The sequence below is a fragment of the Camelus dromedarius genome, chromosome 2, assembly GCF_036321535.1.
Source record: "Camelus dromedarius isolate mCamDro1 chromosome 2, mCamDro1.pat, whole genome shotgun sequence".
Lineage (NCBI taxonomy): Eukaryota > Metazoa > Chordata > Mammalia > Artiodactyla > Camelidae > Camelus > Camelus dromedarius.
Genome location: NC_087437.1, coordinates 18,211,042 through 18,231,143, shown reverse-complemented (window position 1 = coordinate 18,231,143; position 20,102 = coordinate 18,211,042).

Here is a 20,102-nt window from a genome sequence, read left to right as displayed (position 1 = left end):
TTCATCTTTAAATGTTTGGACAACTTGCTAGGTGAGAAATGAAACCTCACCATTTAAAGATTTTGCATGTTTTAGTTTTCTTCTAATGTAGGATTCTTTTTTGTTCTCATACCGATTATTTTTATGTTTTCTTTTACAAATTACCTGATCATATTCTTAGCCCATTTTTTTCCTCAGTTGATGTAATTAACTTTCTCTGCTGCTTTTTTCTTTATCTTTTTATTATGGAGAATTTCAAGTATATATAAAATTAGAATGCATAATGAGTGATGTCTGCACCGCTCAGCTTTAACAATTATCAATCCGTGATGACTCTTATTTTCTGCAAATCTCTTGCCAATCTCCTGAATAATCATATCATTATATCTACAGATATTTCCATGTTTCTCTAAAATACACTTCCTTTTCAAAATAACCACACTACCACCACCACCACCATAACACTAAAACAAAAATCAGTGATATTTTCAAAACATCATCCAATATCTATTCAGTGTTCACATTTCCTCTATTTTCCTGTATGTGTTTAAGTCTCTTTTTAATCCATAGATTTCTCTTCTCTACTCTGTCCTTCCTCGCCCCCCTCCCCCTTTTATCTCTCACAATATTATTTTTTTGTTGCTGAAGAAATTTGGTTATTTGCCTTGTAGAATTCCCCCTTGTCTGGCTTTTGCCGACTGTATTACTGTGATGGTGTTTAAAGCATTCCTCTTCCCCATGAACTATCTGTAAATTTGTAGTTAGATCTAAATACTTGATCAGGTTCAACTTTTTTGATTTTTCTGTTCTTTTTTGACAAGGCACTTAGGTGGCATTGTGCACTTCCAGCAGGAGCTACATATGTCTGGTTTGCTCTTTTTATGGTATTGGTGATGGCTTTGATGATATATCCTCAGATCATTGCCTAAATCCATCTACTGATTAGAGATTCCCAAAGTTGTGATAGTCTATCATTTCTTTGACATTAACTAGCTGGAAAATGTCTGTAAGGAGGCATTCTCCAAATAGAACTGTCTGGTTGCCTTAAGATACAATTTATATAGGTAAGGAAGCTAAGGGTTCCTTTCCCCTTTCAAAATAATGAGATGGTTTCCTAGGATCCTCTACAGGTACTATAGGAACGCGTGCATTTAAATACACTTCACACGTTGAAATTGATGGCAGCTGTTATCCTTATTGATGCTGAAATTGTTCTGTCTTTGGCCAATGGGTGCCTCTTCCAGTTGGTTCCTGAATCCTTTTGAATGGTCTTAGTAGTCTGATAGCTTCCTTGCTATCTGGTATGAAGGGTTCCCCAGGCTTATATAGTATCTTTTATGCTTCAGACCCGAAATTAGTCATTTCTCTGGGGGAATCCTGGTTTCTTAAAAGAAAATAGTTTTTAAAGACACAACCTGGGTGCGGGGGCCCCTTATTACTACTGGTCTTGTTACTACTTCTAAGCCCTTTCAGTGGACAGAGGTAGGAAATACCAGTAAGAAAATGTGTTGTAAGTTCATACTGATATTTCCCATTCAAATTCAGGACTACAGGATTTTTACTTTATTTCATTGATCTATTTGTATCTCTTTATTTCCACACCAAGATCTTGGCTCTTAGCATCAAAATTATGTCTCAGAACAGCAAAACCAACTTTATTGTCCACAATATGAATATTGGAAACAGTTTAAAATTTATTATTGTTATTTTTTTGAGTTTTTTCGTCCTTAGGGTGTTTCCCACTAGGGGTGCCCAGTTAAATTACTGTGTTTTAAAATCACTTCACATAGTGAAGTTTCTCTCTGTGTTTATGCTACACAGTGGATATATAATTAGGTTTGCTTCTTCACTTTACTTTTGATTTTTAGAGATTATCTTTTTATTATTTCATTTGCTTCATATTGCTTTTATACATTCATATTGCTTATAAATTAAAATTACATAAAATATTATATATTAGACATTTACATATGTTGAAAATATTAATTCATTGTCATATGTGCTACTTTTTGCCTTCTAATTTTGTTTACAGGTTCCTTCCTATAGAGATTTTAAATTTTTATATGTCTGATGTTTTCCTTTGTAATTTCTGCCTTGGTGTCAGAATTAGAAAGGCTTTCTTCACTACAATATTCATACATGTTCATCCATAATTTCTGTTACTTCTGTTAAAAGATTTAAACTCTGAATACTTAATATATCTAGATTTTTTGAGGGGAGGGTGTTAGCTATGAGTTAGGAATGCTATCTATTTATTTATTTTCCAAACATCACCCAGTTGTCTCAACATCGTTACCTGACAAGTCATGTCTTCTTCACTTTAAAAAATATCCCCTTTGTCAAATTTAAATTATTATGTGTGTTTGGGTCTTCTGAACTTTTTGTTTATTCCATTAATCTGACAGTTCAGTCACTAGTATTGCACTGTTCTTAATCATTAAAATGCATAAATTGCAAGACACAAATACCCTAATTATTTTTATCTTTCAGAATCTTATATTGGCAGTTTTTCAAAGTTGGAATTATGTCAGATTCTTATGAAGATATCCTGATCCCCATGTGTGAATGAACCAACAGACATGGATGGCTCTGACATATGCCTTCATGAACCCTAATCACAACCCTTATTTGAAATTGGGTCTTGGCAAAGCTCTGCCTTGGACCTTAGTTGGGTGTCTTTTGAACACTTCTGAGCAGAGTGTCTCTTCTCACAAGTCTTCCTGTTCCGGATTCCCATCAGGCTGGCTCTCTGTAGGGTGGGAGTGTAACCCCTGGTAGTGGGGGGTGGCAGTGAACCGTAGGTTCAATTAACAGAAAGTTTTGCAGGTGCTCCAAGGTTATCAGCTTTTGTTTTGCCAATAAGAACATAACAGAAAGAAAACATGCAACAGTTAACACCTACTAGCTCTGTTATTTTATAAGTGATATTTTAATACCAGAATAAGAAGACTGAATAGGCACTTGACAGTGACACATAACCCTCAGTTCCTTCATTTCACCTTGAAGTGAGGAGAACAAATGAAAATTTGTTTACAGACCAGCTCCGTCCAAACCTGGCATTTGGGAACCGCTGCAGTGGTTTGTCAGTATGGAGCATACTGGCTCTAAACTTCCATGACTGCATGATTCAATATGAAAAAAAAAAAAAAGTAGTGAGTTGTATCTTCTGAAGTAATTTCAACGATGAGCTTGACTTATGCACATAGGGATGACAATGATTGGAAGTTTGTAATCGGTTTACGGCTACAACCTGAAAATGCTTTTTCCCCTCCACCTAAAAATCAGAACCCACAATTTAGGGAGAAGAAGATGCTTTGATCTCATGGCTGGAATCTGATACTGATGTGAAACTGAGATAAACATTGAGACCATTTTCAGTTTTGGGAAATCTGAAGCGAAGTGATGTATTATAGTAAGTTGATTTACACACTGTAATCAAACTCTACTTTTCTAGGGAATCTAAGAAAAGCAAACTCTAAAGTCAGCAGAACCTCAAGTGTGGTCCTGCACTCTTTCTTCTTCCCTGCACGTGTCCCCCTGCCAGTTTCTGAGAGGAGCTACCAAGATCCACCAAGTCCTCTCTAGACACAGGAGGAAAGGATGTGGAAGGAATCATTCGTACCTACACGCCTTGCTCTCTGTCTGTTTTCATGCCCATGGCTGTTAACAAACATTTCCTCGCCTGTCTCCCTCCTGGAGGGAATGGAGCAGGTTCAACACTAGAATAACAGCCAGAAGACGGAGCCGCCAGCCACTAACACTTGCTGAGTTCTTTAGGGAGGAGGACATGTGCCGACCCTTGTATCACCCGCCTGTTTCTGCAGAGAGCAGACACTCAACATCCGACAAGCGGAACTGGGCCAATTCCCAGTCAGTTACTGTGCCAGGAGTGTCTTTACACCATATGAAGATGTACCTAATGACCAGACGAGAGAGAAGAATCAAACTAGGCAAGCAAAGAAAAATATTCCCAAGGGATAGAGAGGACTCGGAATAGAGGTCAGGGTGCGGGGTGTGAATGGGAGAACTCGAACCAGGACGAGGTAATGAGCTGAATTGTTCTGTCGCTGCAATAGCTGATCGTCGTCAGGCTCTTGTAGAAATGAAGATGCATTCCCCGCTCAGCAGAGCCTATCAGGGGTGTGGGTCAACGGCAGGGGGTTGAGGGGGTGGGTCTGGAGGAGTCATTGATTCCACAATTCTGATCAGTCAGAGATCTTACAGAGGAGATTGGTGAGAACTTGGGCCTGAAAACTGATCACTAAGGGTCCATTGAACCTCAAGATTCAAGAGCCTTTTCTTTGCATTGGTTCAGCACAACAGTCACCCAGAGAAAGTGCTTTGAGCTCCTGACCAGAAGTGATACATTGGCTTCAAAGTGGCTCCTGCTTCTGTTTTAGTTTGTGCCAACAGGTGTCTACTGCATGATGGCACTGTGGGCTGCAAAGTGGATGGTGCGTGAGGCCTTCTCAGTGATATGTGGACTTCTCTGCAACAGATACCCAGGCTTCTTCCAGCCTGCACCACGACTCCAGGACAGGCGGGCAGGACCTGGGCAAATTGTCTTATTCAGCCAGGCAACTCCCCTAGCATTACAAAATCCCAAATCAAAACCCTTTGAGGACAGGTATAAAGCAGGGACTTGTCCTGCATTCCTGCTTACCCTCGTGTTGCCAAGGCCTAGCAGGAAGCCTTGCATGGAAGAGGCAGTCAACAAATACTGATGGGTTTCTACAACCTGTGTTCTGGAGGAGACTCACTGTCAGGAGGTTTCCCCGTTCCAGAAGTACCCAATGCACAGAGCAATCCCATGCTGCAAAGTCCTTATGACCTGGTTGCTTGCTCAGCTGCTGTACTGGTTCTTTCCTTTGTTATAGATACAGCTAACTGATTTGCCTATACTTGCTGCATCCCAGTCCTCAGTCCATCAATTTGTTAGAGATACCCAGTCATAACTGAATCTCAGCCTTGGCTGACGTGTCTTGGAGCTGCCCTTGAACTGTCTCCTAATTCTCAACTTTCCAGCACATATGCATACCACCATCACCACCACGTCCTCCACCACCATCACCACCACCAATATATATTTATCCATGTAATTCTGGGGATTGTCACCCATTTGTGAGCATGGCTTCTATTGTAGACTGAGTGGAAAGAGAGCTAGGAGCCCTTCTTCATATCTTGACAGCCACAGACCTGTTCTGAGACTTTGGGAAAGTCACATAACCTTTTGTTTTCTCACCTATGAAGTGAGGATTTTGGCAGAGACGGTCTTCTAGACTTACAGTATTCTATAATTCCATGAATGCCTTAGGCTTTCGAAATTCACTCTTACCTTTAAAAAGGTTAGTCAATTTACTAATTATAACCTGAAAGTCCTTTTGATATTTAAAAAATTCTCTTGCTTTCTCTTTGTTCTTTGAAAATTTAGAGCTGCCTCATTTTATAATGCCTAAAGCCTATATTTATAATCAGCATCTATTTCATGGTTCTGAGCCATTTTTAACATAATTGTCTTTTTTTTTTTTTTTTTTTTTTTTTTTGCTTTGGAATTAGTTCTTTTGTGGTTAATGTATAGCAGAAACAAAATGACTTTTGAAAAAGCCCTTTGGGAACCATGGGGCTCACAGCTGTATCACTTGGAGCCCACAAAGCAGTGAGAGAGAACTGGGTCTCAGAAGGGAAGGCAGCCCCAGTATGGGGGGAGAGAGAACAGAGCAGCTGAGGTTTGAGGCAGGTGATGTGCTGTAGATCTGTAGGAGACAGTGGTTTGGGGGTGGCCTGGAATAAGCCAGAAAATGGTAGTCTGGACTCCAGAGGGGAAGGGATGAGTACACCAGGGAGCCTGGCAGAGGGTGGCAGGTCAGGGAGCACAGGGAGGGCGAGAGCTGAGGGGGTGCAGGCAGAGGTTCTGTGTGTTTGTGGGGTAATCTGGGCCCTTCAGGAAGGACAGGACCTTACCTAGGACCCACAGATGGGTAGATTTAGGTATATTTGGGTTTCATATGTAAATTCTGAGATATCTGAAAAGTTTAGGGGGATTATTGAAGCAAAGAATGGGACTTCTTAATCAAGGGCATAGGGGCTTGGAGCATCAATATTTGGGGTGTGACCGTGTATAAAATATCACATCATTTCTACTCATCAGCTACTGTAGTCTAGGTGGCAGATGTATTTGGATTTAATATCTCATAAACATGTATATTTCTCTCATTCCAGATTGTGGATTGAGGCATTCTCAATTCTTTAGTCACATAGGTGGGTGCCAGTTTCCCTGTAGAAGGGGTTTAAGGTGATGCTCTGACTGGGGGGCCAAGGCATTAGAGTCAATGAAAATAAAAAAATAAAAAGATTTGACTCTCATTCTTAAATGATAGAATATTTAGGTATAGAATACTAGGATGATGACTGTTTTCAATCATGACGTTAAAGATGTGATTCCACTGTGTCCCAGAAAAGTCTGTTATTACTCCAGATGCCATCACCTTGCAGTCAATCTGCATTTTTTCTGGATTTAAGTTTAAGATGTTCTCTTTATTGCTGCAATTCTACCATTTCACCACAGCATTTCTAAGTCTGGACTCATTTGCTTTTTGTGTATCTTTATTAAGATAGAGTATGATTTTAAACTGGAGGATTTATAACTTAAAAAAAAAAACTTAAAAAAATCAAAGTATTCTAAATATAAAGGTAAATGGGATAATTTACTGGTTTTATGGAAGCTGATCCAGGATTTTTTTTTTTTTCTGCATGTGATTGGCTAGTTCACCCCGCAAATAAGAGCAGCTGACACTGATGGAACACGTATTGTGCGGTAAGTACCTTGGTGTGGGATACTGTTATCCCCCCATTTTACAGGAATGGAGTACTGAGGTTCGGATAGGTTCAAGGTCACGTGACTGCACATGGTAGAGGTAGGGTTTGAACGCAGGGCAATTTGCTTTAGCAACTACTGTTTTTCACTACCTTGCTATACTTCCTGTTGATATTAGCCTAAAGTTTTTAAAACTTTAGTCTGCTCATTTTTCTTTAAAAAATTTTATTTTATTGTATTTGGGGAGGCTCTTAGGGGGCTAACGAAGATTACTTGAAGGGGACAAAGGCCCCCACTCATAACCAGGTTCTCCTGTCTTCAGGTTTGAAGCTACTTTCTCAAGCATGTTTCTGCTCATCTTTCCCACGAACCCTATTCCTCTACCTCAGAAAGATGCGCCCCTGCCCAGGGACCCTCTAGGGTGTGCAGGGCCCTGAGCAAATATTTTTCATAAAATTGTCTATATAAACCATTTTGACTAAGACAAATAATTGCAATTAACTTAAAATTTAAATTAAGTTAATTTTGAAGAATTTAAAATCCATGGGCTCGTGTGATAGAGTGATTGATTGTTGGCAATAGAGAAAAAAGGGTGGAGAAGAAGCACTTACGGATTTGTTTATTGTCCAGTTGGTGCATGGGAAGACTGTAGACATCACACCCTGTTCAGGTCCAGGAATTATCTCTTCATGTTCTTCACTGTCAAATGCACCATTCCTGGCTAATTTCATACCCCTCATTATGAGGAAATGTGGTAATGTTATTGCCCCCATTGCTGTGGTTGTTTGTACTGAAACAAAATAGATCTGCTTGTCCCTGCAATTCCCTGATCCCTGTTATTTAAAGCTGGTGACATCGTTGTTTACGAGGCTGCATCTGCCTCATGACACCTGTGAGTCCTGGTGTCCAATGACCCTCTCCAATGCTGTGGTGCCTCGTTGTTGGTGAGCACAAATACAGATCTCATTTGCAGTATACAGGAAAATGAGAAAGATTAACTTTCTGGTCTTGTTACCTTTACCATTTGGAATTTTATAACATGAAGGTAGAACCCATCTTCCGATCATGTCTCCTCTTGAAATTTTTAGGCTTTAGTCACTGCCTTCCTAGAATGTGGTCTCTCTCTGTAACCAAGCAGGACTTTATGGGGCCTTCCCAGGACAGACCCCTCCCCTATGTCCTCTGCTGTAGCTCCTCTGTGAAGTACCCAGGTAATAGTATCTCATTTCTAGTTCCTGAGTTTTTAAAAACCACCACCAAATGGAAGAAATTAATTACTTGATGACCAAGGGCAATGTAGCCCCCAGACTTTCTAGTGTCTAAGGGCTGCTCACCATCACTGTCAACCAATCAGAGAATTGTGCACAGCTGATCAAACCCTGGGATGCCCCTCCCTCAGCCAGCCTTTAAAAATGCTCAGCTGAAACCCTTCAGGAAGTTCGGGGTTTTTGGGGGGGCATGAGCCACCTGCTCTCTTTGCTTGGCCCTGCAATAAACCTGCTCCAAACTCCGATGTTTCGGTTTGTTTGGCCTTATTGTGTGCTGGGCACATGAACTTGCGTTTGGTAACATTTCAATATTGACACACTTTTGCCTGCAGGGAGGCTGGGAGTGGCGTGAGAAGAGCATGGTATTCTGCAAGGCATGTCCCTCTGTCCTCTGTGGTGGCTAAGGACTGGCCCTGGGGAGGACAATGTTGCCACATCAATTGGCGGCAAGAGAGGATGTCCATTAAAGGACTCGCCAGTGCTGCAAAGTAACAGTTTCAAGAGGCCCCGGGGGATGTAGGTGAGACACCTCGAGGACTGCTGGACACTTGGCATGGATCCTGTGAGGGCCTGAGAGGCTTCTCTGGGTGCCAGCAGCAGGAGAAAACGTAGCGTCCACACCTGCTGCTCCCTGATGGCGTAGGTAGAATGTGGAGGGATGAGGACTGATGCATGAGCCCTGAACTAATTCTGGGAAAAACGTGTCACCCCAAATCAGCGTGTTAACACCATTTTAGGGGCCCAATCTTTCCCCCCTTTTTTCAATTTTATTAGGCAGAATTATTACAGTTTGACTGCACATATACATTATATTGCATGTAAATACCTGTAAATAATATACAGCACATATTTTTTTAGTTTACATATGTGTACTGATCATTGTTTCTAAGAACAGTTTAGAGCTTTAGCTTTTTAAACTTATATAGTTATTAAAGGAATAAAGCCAACCACAAAATAAGAATGAACAGAATGAGGTAATCCAATTGTAAAGGACAGTGAAATGTACTTACACATATTCAATAAATCAGTCATCTAAGTTATAAGTAATAAGTAGTTCATTTGTGTCCTTGCTTTTTAATTTAATTTTACTTTTATATAGGGGCCCAATCTTGGATGATCTTCCAGAGAAATATTGTACTAAATAAGAAGAGGGGTTTACTGGCTCAGCCACTGAAACTGGTGGCACGTAGGCATGTGTCCCAGAGCTCTTTGGGGCATCTGAGCAATCCCACATTCAGAGTGGAGAATCAGTGCTGAGAAAGGAAGAAACAGGTACTGAGTTCTGTGTCCCAGTCTGTGCTTGAGGTGCCTTCTCAGTCGGCACTGCTGGCCTCAGCCAGTTCTAGGGCCTGGAGGGGGACTCTGGAAATTTCCAAGAAGGCACTTGAAAGAGCAGACCCCCATGAGGCCTGGGGCCCCTTTCCTGCCCAGGTCAAGCGTGTATTGCTCCTGCTCGTCTCCTCACTCAGGTGCCCACATCTCCAGGTGCACGTGTAGAGCTGAGCCCTGGTCCTCTGCACACGGACACGGGAGGAGACGATAGGCCGTGGTGAGTTCTTGTTTGGTGAGTGAGGGTAGATGTGGGTCCTCTGACTTACGTCTTCCATTTGGGGTAGTCACTTCTTTTACCAGTGGATCAATGAAAGGAAATACTGTCACAAAAAGAAACATTTATTTTGTTCTTGACATACAGCCTGAATCTGCACTGAGGACAGGGCGTTTCTCCCATCTTGCGGAGTCTGCCCTGACCTTGGCCTCAACAGGGCTCTATTCTTGGATGGAGGAGCTTTACTTTCTTGCTTCACCTGGAAACCTTCCACTAAATGTTTGCTCTTTGCTTACCTGAGGGAGGCCTCCTGCCTTGGATAAGCTCTCAAAGCTGGAGATACCACCTAGTGAGCATGAATGTCTGTGTACGTGGTGTTTTGGGGGCTGTTGTGGGTGTTATTGTTTTGTCTTTTGCCAATTATTCTTGTGACATAAAATATATTTTTAAAAAAATTTAGGTGTGTTTCATGGTACAGTAGATGCTGGATTCCTAACTTAACAGTGAGGCGGGAAGCCCCATAAAAAGACCAGCAGGACCCCTATGCAAGGCTGCTGCTCTCCTCTTCGCACCGTCCGATTCCCTGGCCCAGAGGCTCTATCTCACTTTTTGCCTCTAAAGCGGCTAACTTACACCTAGAATTCTATTGGTTCCCTGAGCTCACTCTCCTTCACTCCTGATTGGTTATTACTCTGACTTCTGATTGGTTATTACTTTCACTTCTGATTGGTTATTACTCTCACTTCTGATTGGTCCACTTCCCTAACTTCTGATTTGTCCATTTGTAGTACTTCATTTGCATGGAATGCACTCCTGATTGGTTTATTTCTACAAAGCTTGTTCCTGGTTGGTCAACTTCTGTTGTACTTTATTTGCATACGATGTTGCAAAGTGTAAAACTGGCAGCCTATAAAAGGCCTGTATAAACCTACAGACAGGGTTCAGAGCTTGAAGTGTTAACTTTTCTGGGCCGGTTGGTGTCCGCGTCCTGCTTGGTCTCTCACCTGGATCCAGGATGCTGTCACAACTGAGCTGTAGCACATTTTCCCGCAACAACAGAGGAAGAAATGAATGTCCTGAGAGACTTGATGCAACTAAAGTCCACAGTAAGGATCTCCAACCTGGAATCACACGTTGGGACTGTGGACTGAAGAAAAATGCACAGTCTAAAAGTTGCAGGTTACGTTCTTCTCGGGGACCTTACTGAGGACTATAGTCTGGTAAGGCAGCCTCTCACACATGTCAGAGGAACAGTTCCAGAGAGGTAAGGGAGGAGCCAGGCTATATGGAAGTTTTCTTGTTGAAAAAAAAACACGTGTTTGAACATCAAAAGATTTTTGCTAGTCACACACAAAAAAGACATCTCAAGTTAATGATTTTAGTGCTTTTTGAAGATGCAAGAATCTGGGCTCATTGAAATCATTTCTCAGATTTGCATCTTAATTATCTAAGGCCAGTATCCTATTTTTCTCCATCCAGAATTCCTGTCACAAAGCACCACATTGGGCGCGGCTATGGTGGCTGATGGCTTGAAGGCAGGAAGAATTTCCTTGTTTCCTAGAGTGCCAGGCAACTCGGCGCTGGGACCACACCCAGGACCACACCGGGAGCACACCCTGGTAAGCCTGGTTGGCTTCTGACGCTTCTCAAGCCCTCATGCGATGGTGTTGCCACAGGGTTCTCCAAACCCCCAGGAAAGTAAGGCGCATCTTTGTGGGGTATCAATTTTATTTAACTATCTGAGGGGATAAACGTTAAGCATTTTAACTGGTAAATAACTTTAACCCTTAAAACATTACAACAAATACAGATATATTATGAAGCAGAATGCAACGTGCACAAGACTCCCTACCTAGAGCTGGGATTGAGATGGCCCCTTCAGGCTTCCCAAGGCCGAGTTTCTCTTGTTTTCTTTTTTTATGTTTAAAAAGTTATTTTTGAGATAAAATTCGTGTAACATAATGGTCACCACTTTAAAGTGTACAACTCAGTAGTTTTTAGTATATTCACAATGTTGTGCAGCCATCCCCACTGTTGCCCTCTTTTCTAGTTGTATAAGTTTTTTAAAAATTTTATGAAAAAAATTTTAATGGGAGTATTGGGGATTGAACCCAGGATCTCATGCATGCTAAGCACACACTCTACCACTGAGCTATGCCCTCCCCTTCCACATATTAATTACCCTCTTTTTAAAGAGGTCCTTTCATGAAAGAATTTGGGATGCTGCCTGCCTGACACTCTGCTACCAGAGTAGAATTCACAGCATCAGGGACAGGAGGTGAGGAAGAATTCTTTTTGGTGTCATGGGGATGCATTTTCAGTTCCTGTCAAGTCCTTCCAGTGGGGATGCATTTTCAATTCCCGTCAAGTCCTTCCACCCCAGCAAACCTCTCTGGGAGGCAGCTCGTTCCGTGAGTATCCCTGCTGTGCTGTGGATGGAAGGTCACTAGAAGAAACAAGGATGGAGTCTCCCTGCCATGGAAATGACTGAATCATAAAGGACTAAACAGTTTAGAAACTGAAGATTCCTGAGAGAATAGTAGGGGCTGGTCTTGCTTCTAATTAGGTTTCAATGCAGAGACAGGTGTCCTGTCAATTCCCTCATTCAGGGATGCCTTTGGTGTGGCTTTAGCAAACAAAGTCAGCATTCCCGGGTGATCCAATGTGAGTTTGTGTCTTTCTGTAAAGATTTGAGGCAGGGATTCCAGGCAGTTTAGATAATGGCCGCCTTCTCACTGAAGATGCCCGTGGTTATTCCAGGGGGCCAGGATTGTGGTTACGTTGTTTATCACTTTTAATGCAAACTCACAAATGGGTTGCAACAATGGGGAGTCTGTTTGGCATTCCTGGCTAGTATCTCCACTGCATGAGGACACGGAAGTGGGAAAGCCAGTCTCTGAACCTGCCTCTGATTTGGGATTTTCTCTTAAAGATTTTCCAGAGATTTTTTTTTTTAAAGGAATTTTTATTGAGAGCAAGAGTCATAGGACTGTTTCTTAGTGTTTTTGGAAGATTTTTTTTTTTTTGTACTTTTTTTATTGAAGATTTTTTTTTAAAATTTTTATAGTCAGTTTACAATGTTGTGTCAATTTCTGGTGTACAGCACATTGCTTCAGTCATACGTGAACATACATATATACGTTTTCGTTAGAGATTCTTGAGACAACCCTAAACCTTCTCAAAACCATATAGCAAAATCCTGTTAACTTCGATCCTAGATTTCATAACTTATACCCACTGCAAGTTCTGAGGAGTTGGTGTGTAGGAAAATGGCTCCTGCCTCTTTGAGAAATGATAATTTGCATATCTGTGAATAACAATAATTATTCTTTGTAGACTAGTACTACGTGCTAGATGCTTTACACATTATTTTTAATCCTCCCAACAACCATGTGAGGTAGGTATCAGTCTACTTGACGGGGCTGCTGGGGCCAAGAGAGGTTTGTAACAGGCCCACTTCTGTACAGCTCGCTAGGGAATGCTCTGGCTCCAAATTTCCGGGGTCCCTCCTCCCCCTTTCCTTTGGGCCTTACTTCTCACTTGGCCCATTGTAGTGTTGCATTGAAGCACAACAGGCTTTGAGTCTGTTTTATTTTTTTTTTTTCTTTTTATGAAAACATAAAAAATTTTAATTCCTGTGGAAGATTTTTGCTCTTGATACATGTTCTTTTTTTTAAACATTTTTTTCTTTTCTTTTTTTTAAACTTTTTTTATTGCGTTATAGTCATTTTACAATGTTGTATCAAATTCCAGTGTAGAGCACAATTTTTCAGTTGTACATGAACATATATGTATTCATCACATTTTTTTTTTGTTGTTGTGAGCTACCGCAAAATCTTGTATATATTTTCCTGTTCTATACAGTATAATCTTGTTTATCTATTCTACACTTTGAAATCTCAGTCTGTCCCTTCCCACCCCCTGCCCCCTTGGCAACCACAAGTTTGTATTCTATGTCTATGAGTCTGTTTCTGTTTTGTATTTGTTTGGGTTTTTTTTTTTAGATTCCACATATGAGCAATATTATATGGTACTTTTCTTTCTCTTTCTGGCTTATTTCACTTAGAATGACATTTTCCAGGAACATCCATGTTGCTGCAAATGGTGTTATGTTGTCGGTTTTCATGGCTGAATAGTATTCCATTGTATAAATATACCACTTCTTCTTTATCCAGTCATCTGTCGACGGACATTTAGGCTGTTTCCATGTCCCATGTCTTGGCTATTGTAAATAATGCTGCTATGAACATTGGGGTGCAGGTGTCATTTTGGAGTAGGGTTCCTTCTGGACATATGCCCAGGAGCAGGATTCCTGGGTCATATTGTAAGTCTATTCTTAATCTTTTGAGGAATCTCCATACTGTTTTCCACAGTGGCTGCAGCAAACTGAATTCCCACCAGCAGTGTAGGAGGGTTCCCTTTTCTCCACAGCCTCTGAAGCATTTGTCATTTGTGGATTTTTGAATGATGGCCATTCTGACTGGTGTGAGGTGATACCTCATTGTAGTTTTGATATGCATTTCTCTGATAATTAGTGATATTGAACATTTTTTCATGTGCCTATTGATCATTTGTACTTCTTCCTTGGAGAATTGATGGTTTAGGTCTTCTGCCCATTTTTGGATTGGGTTGTTTGTTTTTTTCTTATTAAGTCATATGAGCTGCTTATATATTCTGGAGATCAAGCTTTTGTTTCATTTGCAAAAATTTTCTCCCATTCTGTAAGTCGTCGTCTTGTTTTACTTCTGGTTTCCTTTGCTGTGCAGAAGCTTGTTAGTTTAATTAGGTCCCATTTGTTTATTCTTGCTTTTATTTCTATTGCTTGGGTAGACTGCCCTAGGAGAACATTTTTGAGATGTATGTCAGATAATGTTTTGCCTATATTTTCTTCTAGGAGGTTTGTTGTATCTTGTCTTATGTTTAAGAGTTTGATCCATGTTGAGTTTATTTTTTGTGTATGGTGTAAGGGAGTGTTCTAGCTTCATTGATTTACATGCTGCTGTCCAGTTTTCCCAACACCATATGCTGAAGAGACTGTCTTTATTCCATTGTATATTCTTGCCTCCTTTGTTGAAGATTAGTTGACCAAAAGTTTGTGGGTTCATTTCTGGGCTCTTTATTCTGTTCCATTGGTCCATATGTCTGTTTTTGTGCCAATACCATGCTGTTTTGATTACTGTAGCTCTAGTATTTTATGAAGTCTGGGAGAGTTATTCCTCCAGCCTCTTTCTTTTTCTTCAGTAATGTTTTGGCAATTCTAGGTTTTTTGTAATTCCATATAAATTTTATTATGATTTGTTCTAGTTCTGTGAAATATGTCCTGGGTAATTTGATAGGGATTGCATTAAATCTGTAGATTGCCTTGGGCAGTATGGCCATTTTAATAATATTTATTCTTCCAATCCAGGAGTATGGGATATCTTTTCATTTTAAAGCTGCCTTTAATTTCTTTAATCAGTGTTTTATAGTTTTCCGTGTATAAGTCTTTCACCTCCTTGGTTAGATTTACTCCTAGGTATTTTATTACTTTGGGTGCTATTTTAATGGGGATTGTTTCTTTGCTTTCTTTTTCTGTTGATTCATCACTAGTGTAAAGAAATGCAACTGATTTTTGAACATTAATCTTGTAACCTGCTACCTTGCTGAATTCGGCTTTGAGTCTGTTGACTGAAAAAAAGGCATAACATAAAAGTTGAGAGTTATGTTTTATTTCAGGACTTAACTAAGGACTTAAGTCCTGGAGACAGGCTCTCAGATAGCTCTGTAGGACTTTTCCAGAGAGGTAAGGGTTGGGGGAAGGCATAGCTCAGTGTTAGAGTGCATGCCTAGCATACATGAGGTCTTGGGTTCAAGCCCCAACACGTCCATTTTAAAAATAAATAAATAAACCCAATTACCTGCCTTCCCTCCACCCCTCAAAAAAAGAGATAAAGGAGGAGTGAGGACATACAAGAGTTCAAACAAAAAACCCAAGTTGTAGAACATCAAAAGATTACTGCTAACTACAGAAAACCAGGGACCCCAAGTTGATTTTAGCACTTTTATATGTATGGGAAGATGTAAGAGTCTGGGCTCATTGAAATCATTCCTTTGACCTTCACCTTAACTATCTAGGGCCAGTGTCCTGTTTTTCCTCCATCCTGAATCCCCTTAGGGTGCACAGTCAGGGGCTGATGGCTTGAGGGCTGCAACATCCTTTGTTTACTGATATGGCAGGTGACATTTTTTTGTCCACATGTCAGATAGACATGATTCAACTGCCAGATCCATTAGTCACTAGAAGAATGACTGGGCGAGTCATGTAACCTCTCTGAGCCTCAGTTTCCTCAGCTCTAATTGTGATAATGATGCTTTGGGAGGTTGCTGTGGGAATGAAATGAGCTGAAGCACTTGCAAGTCCTGGCGTGGTGTTGGCACAATACAGAGTCCAACAGCATCTCAACAAGTGATACTTTCTCTTTCTTCTTTATTCATCTCTGCATCTGCCATGGCACCTGGTACAAAGTAGGTACTCAAGAAATATTTGAGGATGTAAATTCAAAGGATTCTCCATGACCTTGTTTCATAGGGACGTTTTGAAGTTGGACCCTCTCCAAAAGCTCCCTGAAAGATCAAAAGCAGTTTTGAAGGATGTCAGAGCTCCTCACACTTAAAATCTTTAGGATGAAGCAGGAAGACAAGAAAAATCCTAAAAATAACAATAATCCTAAAATTCTGAAGTAAAATTTGCCAGGTGGAGTGCTGTTGATTTTCAAGAAATAGTGAGTTGAGGATTGCCAAGAGCCCAGAGGCAAGGGACAAAAACTGTGACGAGAATGGCTCTTGGGCTTGGAGGGCTGTCCAACAATGAATTGGCTGGAAACAGTGCACTTTTGTTAGTGTATGCTTGTTTAAGAGCGGATAAAACATAAAACACAAGACTGAATACATAATGTTTGAATACGTGTTGGAGGGAGTGCATCCTCCCTGTGAGGCAGGAGTGGTTGGCTGAGGTCTTGGAATCTCAGGGTCTCAGGAGGGCGAGCGTGTGGCAGGTGTGCTGCCTGTCCCCAGCCAGTTCCATGACAGACACTGCTCCCTGGTCATGGCATGCTTGAGTCCTTCTCACCAGTCACTTGGAATCAGTCTGAGTTGACATTTCAGATCCAATCATTTGTTGTCCCTGGCTCTGAACAGGGAGACTTTTGTGCCCGTCTAGTACCCAAGGTTCAAAGACCCCCCTCTTCCCTCCAGGGAAGCTTCAGTCTAGTCTCCTGACATGGCCAGGTCATGGCACCAAAGCTTCTAGAACCTCTCAGGATGCCAGTAAGATTTTAGTGAAGTGTGGTAGTTCCCCCTTATCCATGGGGTACACATTCCAAGGCCCCCAGTGGATGCCTGTACCCACGGATAGCACCTAACCCTACATACACTATATTTTTCCTGTACCTACATACCTATCATAAAGTTTAATTTATAAATTAGGCACAGTAAGAGATTGCTGTTAAACAATAACTAGTAATAAAATAGAACAATAGCATAATATACTGTAATAAAAGTTATGTGAATGTGGTCTCTCTCTCAAAATATTTTATTGTATGTATTTAATGCCTTTTTGATCTTAGCTGAGCGTTTATTATGCACTGTGGCTGTGATTTCTGCAGTTTGAGTTACGACAGCAAAACTAGCAGGGATTTCTTTTTCCTTCTTCATAACTTCACGGTAGAAGAGTCGTCTGAACCGTTAAGTCTTAACAACCTCAGCATATTTTTTCTTTCCTTGTGTCAAGAACTTTCACCATTTCACTTAGTGGAAGCACTTTATGGCTTCTCTTTGGCATATCCAAATTGCCTGCATCACTACTCTAGAGCATCTGGGGCCATTATTAAGTAAAATAAGGGCTACCTGAACACAAGCACTGTGATACCATGACAGTCAGTCTGATAACCAGGATGGCTACTAAGTGACTAATGGGCAGTACATGCTGGACAAAGGGATGATTTACTTCCTGGATGGGACAGAGTGAGATAAGAGTGGGACGGCATGAGATTTCATCACGCTACTCAGGACAGTCACAATTTAAAACTCAGCTGGAATTTTCATTTGCAGTCCTTTTTAAAAGCAGTTCCTAGGTGATTAAAAGTAGAGTGAATTTAGTTTCATTTCTTTTAAAATCTTATTTCCCTAAAACTTCGTATATATACACAATTCTCCCACCATCACCCTAGTGTGAAGAAGTTATTTTATCAGACATTTTCAGTCAATCAACTCTGTGCTAGGCATAAAGTTACTTTTTTTTTCTTCTATTATTATTCTAGGAGTCTAGAGGTCTCCCATTCCTTAGCACATCCTGGTTGAGAATCAAAGACTATGAAATTGACTTTGTTCTTACTGATACACCTTTAATCCGTAAACACAAAACAAAGAAGCTCGTGTATTGCACAAAATATTCAAATATTAACACACAAAAAGGGGGAGATCAAAACATAAGAAGAGATGTCTAAACCAATAGTTTGGTGAGGAGTATAGATTGAAAATAAAAATTTTTTAAAGCTAACACTGTCTCCTAATAGGAGACAAGACATCCGGTAATGGCCATTGATTAGTTCTTTGTTTGCCTTTGTTTTTTACCTAAAGACCTGTGAAGAGGTACCTTAGAGTTATGGAGATAGTGAAGAAATTCTCATCCTGGAAGCGTCCACCTCTATATCAGATGTATGTAAAGTAACATCTTCAGAAACATCTTCAGAAATATTCTTTCAATTAAGTTTTCAAAGTTAAGAATTTCCTGGTTTAGTGTTGGGTTTAAGGGCTGCCAAGATTTGCCTATTACTTACTCAATGCTTTTGTGTTTCATCTTTGTACATAAGCAGATATGTCCCTCTTAATGTGACTGTTGCTACTCCCAGTTATGTAGGGGAGTGTGGGAACCCTGACGGCTGCCCAGGAATGCTGTGATGCTGGAAGGCTGGATGCAGTACACTGACTGTCTCAAATTCTCAGGCTTTGAGCCATGCATTATACCTAGTGATCCATAACGTCCTGTTTAATGAGGTCTGTATCTGATGCTCTTCATTTCTTCCTGAAGATCCTAGTTTGCATCTGGTATCATTTCCTTTCAGTCTGAAGAACTTCCTCTAACATTTTTTTGTATAGTAGATCTGCTGGCACTGCATTCTCGTGATTTCCTTTTATCAGAAAACTGTATTTTCCCTTCGCTCTTAAAAGATATTCAAGCTGAATATAGCATTTTAGGCTGACAGGTTTTTCTTCCAGCACCTCAATTATATCAAACCACTGTCTTCTGGCCTCCACTGTTTCTTTTTGATATTGTCTTACAAGCCCCTGATGTTTTTTCTTTCTGTTCTTGGATAATTTCTACGAATCTGTCTTCAAGTTAACGGATGATTTCCTGTCATCTCCATTTTGCTTGTAAGTTCATTTTTTATTTCAGGTATTTTTCAGTTCTAGAATTTCGTTTGAAAAAAAAAAGTTTCTCTTTCTGCTGATGTTTTGTATCTTTTCATTCATTATGAGCATATTTTCTTCTATGTATTTCAGCATAGTTACAATAGCCGCTTTAAAATTCTTGTCTAATTCCAACATCTAGGTTATATTGAAGTCAGTCTCCATTGATTGCCTTTTCTACTAAAAATGGTTCATGTCATGTGCATATAAAATAATTTGGATTCTATTTTGGATGTTGTAAATGTTACATTCTAGAGACACTGGGTTTTACTTTTCCAGAGTATCGATCTGTTTGTTTGTTTGAGTTGACAGTTAACTTGCTTGTATTCAAATTGCAAACTCTGCTTCTTGGGGGACGTTTCAAATCTCCATTCTTTTTTTTTTTTTTTAACTTAAGCCAGCTGTTTCCAGTCAGCATTGTTGTTGTATAGTTCAGAGTTTAGTCAGAGATTTAGAGGAAAGTTTGTCTTAGACCTTATCCCTCTGAGTGTCTTCCTTCCAGAATTCCTCCCTCCCTTTTTGGTAGCTAGAGTTACTTTGAACTCTGCTTCGATTCTTCAGGCCACAAAAACTATTGGTTTTCTAACAAAGTTTGAGCTGCTCTTTGCTGCCTGACTTTGTCCTTTCCTTGGGCCAGAAGCCACAAAAACTCGCTTGGCATGAGTTTCCTTTCTTCCAAGTGTCACCTGCCCTGAATATGCCCGTCTTTGTGCACTCTTTAGTGGATTCAGGTGGTTGCTTTTTCTATTTTCTACAGAGTTTATATTTGTTATCTGCAGGAGGATCAGTCCGGTAGGAGGTTTCTAAGCCATACTGGAAGCTCCTTCAGACCACTTTGGTAATAATTTTTGTGCCAGGCAAAAACCTGAAGTCAAAAAACATGTGGAGAAGCACAGATTGTAGACCATGAGAGGAAGACCTATATACATGAAGTCCTGTATACAACATGGAATGTGGGTTCAGTTTTCTCACAGGTGATTCCTTTTCTGTCTTTGGTCCATGACTAGTGGCACATTTCTGGTCAGTGTTTGTGGGCCAATGAGGGCAT